This window comes from Prionailurus viverrinus, chromosome D1, assembly GCF_022837055.1.
Source record: "Prionailurus viverrinus isolate Anna chromosome D1, UM_Priviv_1.0, whole genome shotgun sequence".
Lineage (NCBI taxonomy): Eukaryota > Metazoa > Chordata > Mammalia > Carnivora > Felidae > Prionailurus > Prionailurus viverrinus.
The window spans coordinates 65,405,484-65,409,338 of NC_062570.1; positions in this window are offsets into that span (position 1 = coordinate 65,405,484).

A 3,855-nucleotide genomic window follows, 5' to 3' on the forward strand; every position below is an offset into this window, starting at 1 on the left:
GCAAGCATGCACTCAGCACCCGCTCTTGGCCTCTAGGGCTCACCCCTGCACTGGGCACCCGCTCAGGACCCAAACACAGCCCCTGCCTCTGGTCCCAGCTGCTGCTCAGACGAAGGGGTCTGTAATAGGGAGCTATTGCTGGGACATTACTGCACAACGAGCCTGTCCAGAACTCCAGGGTTTACAGCAACACTCTTTTCTCAGCCCCAGGTCTGCAGGCAGGGTGACTACTGGAGGATACAGGCTGGCTGGGTTGGTTGCAGGTTTTTATTGGGTTCAGGCCTGCCCCTCAGGCCCAACAGGAGGGGCACTACGTCCGGGAGCATGTGCTTCTCAGGCCACCAAAGACAAGAGGCTGAGCAGAAACACAACACCTTGTCCCAAAGCCACGTGCCGCCACTTCCACCACCCAGGCGAGTCACAGGACGTGTTAGCCCACTGCTGTGTAACAAATTATTATGAACTTAGCCACTTAAAACAAAACCCACTTGTTAGCTCGCCGTCCGTAGGTCAGAGTCAGGCCTGGTGCGGTAGATTCTCTGCTCATGCTGAAGTCAAGGCGTCAGCTGACTACGTTCTCATCTAGAGCTCAGGATGTTCCTCCAAGCTCACTGCTGCCACTGCGCTGGTAGGACCGTTCCTCGTGCCTGTAGAACTGAAGCCCCCACTTCCTGGCTGGCTGTCAGCCAGAGTTACTCTCAGCTTCTAGAGGCTGCTCACATTCCTAGCAGCGAGGCCTCCCCCATCCTCAAGCTCGCAATGGTGCAATGACGTTTGAATGTTTCTGATGTCCCTTTCTGCTGCTAACCAGAGAAATCACTCTGCTTTTAAAGGGCTCACTTTTGGGGCGCCTGGGTGGCGCAGTCGGTTAAGCGTCCGACTTCAGCCAGGTCACGATCTCGCGGTCCGGGAGTTCGAGCCCCGCGTCGGGCTCTGGGCTGATGGCTCAGAGCCTGGAGCCTGTTTCCGATTCTGTGTCTCCCTCTCTCTCTGCCCCTCCCCCGTTCATGCTCTGTCTCTCTCTGTCCCAAAAATAAAAATAAACGTTGAAAAAAAAAAATTTAAAAAAAAAAAAATAAAGGGCTCACTTTTTAAAAGGCTCACCTGGATAATTTCTGTATTTTAAGACCAGCTGACTTGGGACTTTAATTACATCGGCAACTCCCCCCCCCCCCCAACCCCGCCCCGCCTTCACAGCAGTACCTAGATTAGTGTTTCACTGAATAACTAGGGGTCAGGAATCTTGAGTGGTCATCTTTAGAATTCTGCTTTCCACACATGGCCAAGGCTAACCTGTAAGGGGGGGGGGGGGCGGGGGGCAGATATGCACCTTCCCAGAGAGAGGGAAGCAAAATTTACCAAACATTACAGTGTTTCTGGAAACTCTTCCTGAAACCCATTCGTCTATGGGTTGGGAAAGAAATAGAAAGGGAGGACCCCAGGCCTGTTCCCAAGATACTCTAACATTGTTCTCTTCCCAGGATGGTCCTGGGCCAGGGCCTGGTGTGTGAGCCCCACACGGGCACCAGGGAACCTCCTGGACCCCTTCCTTTGGCTCCCTATGGATGGTTGTCCAGCCATCACTTTACTGCACAGCTGGCCCTTCCTGGGCAGCCAGCAGCCCAGCCACCAGCTCTATCCTGCCCTCAGAGCTCCCCAAACACTTCCCTGATTCCAGGACAGAGGCTGAGGTCCAGCCCCTTCGTCCTTGCCCCCAGGCCATGTGCCCACTGTCCAGCCTTTGCTCTCTGTGCTGTTTTCCACTCTCTTCCCCCTCACTCCCCAGGCACCTGCTCCTGCCAGACTCTAGGCTTCCATCTCACTGGCCTTCTTCACTGAGTTTCAGGCTCTTCCTCTCTGATCTCTTTATTCACATCCTCACTACCCATCAAGGCCTCCTTTGTCCTCTTGCTCCTCTGGAAGCCCCATGAGACTACCCTCTGGGCTCTGTCTTATCTCTGCTCTGGGGCTGGGTAGAACTCCCTCTAGAAGGGTCAGAATGAGGTGGTGGGAACCCTAGCTTGCTGTAGCACCGTTGTATGTGGGGAAAATTCCACAGGAGGGAGTGAGCACCCCAACATACCCTGCGACTATAGGATACCCAGTCCTACATGAAGGGGATCCAGCTGGGGCAACTTACCCCAAGCCCACACAGCCCCATAGCCCCCATGGAGTCCCATGCCACCCTCTTACGCACCTGCTCAGGGCACTTGGCTCTCCCTCACACTCTGGTACTCCCTCCCAGAATGGTTCAGGATCTGGGCTGCCTGTTTCCCCAGGTGGGATGTCTTTTCAAAGCATGTCTCTGCCCCCTAGGACCCAGGAGCTGGATTCAGTTTGAACAGAGAGGGTCTGCTGGCTCCCTGGGCTCTGGCTCCAACCATCCCCTGGCCAGCGGAGCCTCAGGAAGGGAGGGCCCGAGCAAGCGGCTGAGGGGCTTTGAGAACAAGGTCACATCTCGGCAACCGAAAGCCAGTGAAGCCCCTTCCATCAAGTTTTTAACTAGAAAAATAGTGTGCCCATTTCTCTGTAATACACCTCTGGGCTTTTTTATTATGACTTCATTTCCCCTTGTAATATTGGAACGTCTCTATAATTGTAAAAGTGTAATAGAATCTAATAGAATTTCATTTGGCGCCTGGAATGCTCCATGCCATGGCCGCTCATTCAGAGTGAAATAATGATGTCTAATGCCCACACACGGCTCCCCGTGACCTTATTCAATCTTGGGGCTGATCGGGAAATATATTGATTCAATTATACACTGATGACAAATGAACTCAAAGAAAGAGGAAAAAAAGGTCAGCATATATTTGAAAATGTAAATCTTAGCAATGTCTTTGGGGTTCGCCCAAAAAAAAAAAAGGCCATTTCAAAATGCCATTTGTGGCTAATAGTGTGGAGTTCCAGGCTCAATCAGGGAGACATGTCGGTGGCCAGGAAGGCATTAATGGGGCGCCACTTCTTTAGAGCTGGGATCAGGCCCAAATCCGTCCTGAGCAGTTCCTGCTCCTTATGACTTCTTCCCACACTGCCTCTCTTCCCCAGCAGCCAGTCCTATCTTCCTTCCCTGCTTCCTTCCTCCCTCCCTCCCTCCCTTCCTTCCTTCCTTCCTCCCTCCTCTTCCTTCTTTCTTCTTCCTTCCTTCCTTCCTCCCTCCCCTTCCTTCTTTCTTCTTCCTTCCTTCCTTCCTCCTTCCCCTTCCTTCTTTCTTCCCCTTCCTCCCTTCCTTCCTTCCTTCCTTCCTCCCCTTCCTTCCTCCCTCCTCTCATTCCTTCCATACTTCCTCCTTGGGGAAGGGCGAGGAGACAGGGGTGTCAGGGTTAAACCACTGACCACACTGGATGAAGTGAGGGCAGGGGAGGTTCCAGGTGTGCTTGAGCCCCAGAGTGGAAGTGCTCCTCAGTTAGGACAAGCCGGCAGGTGATGGACAAGGTGGGAGTTGGTGAAGAGCAGCTCTTAGAAGCCAGGTAGTGGGGACTAAGGAGTGGCCAGGGGAAAAGGAGGAATACCAGGAAGGCTGGGTCGCAGAAGTCAGACAGGAAAGAATCTGAAGAAGGAGAAAAAGCTCAGTCATGTCAAAAACTATCGAATTCTAGAAGATGGAGCCACATAAAACCCCAAGGCACTCACAGAATGTCTCCAATAAAAAATAATTATTTATTTAAAACTATCTTATACACGGTAAAGTACACAAATATTAAGTGCACAGCTTGATGAAATTTTTACAAATTTATACATGCCCGTAACAAGCACTCAAATCAAGATGGTCCAGCACCCCCGGCAGCTTTTTTTTCATGATCTCTACAAGCTAACAGCCCCACCTGCCCCCAGGGAACCACTATTCTGGCTTCT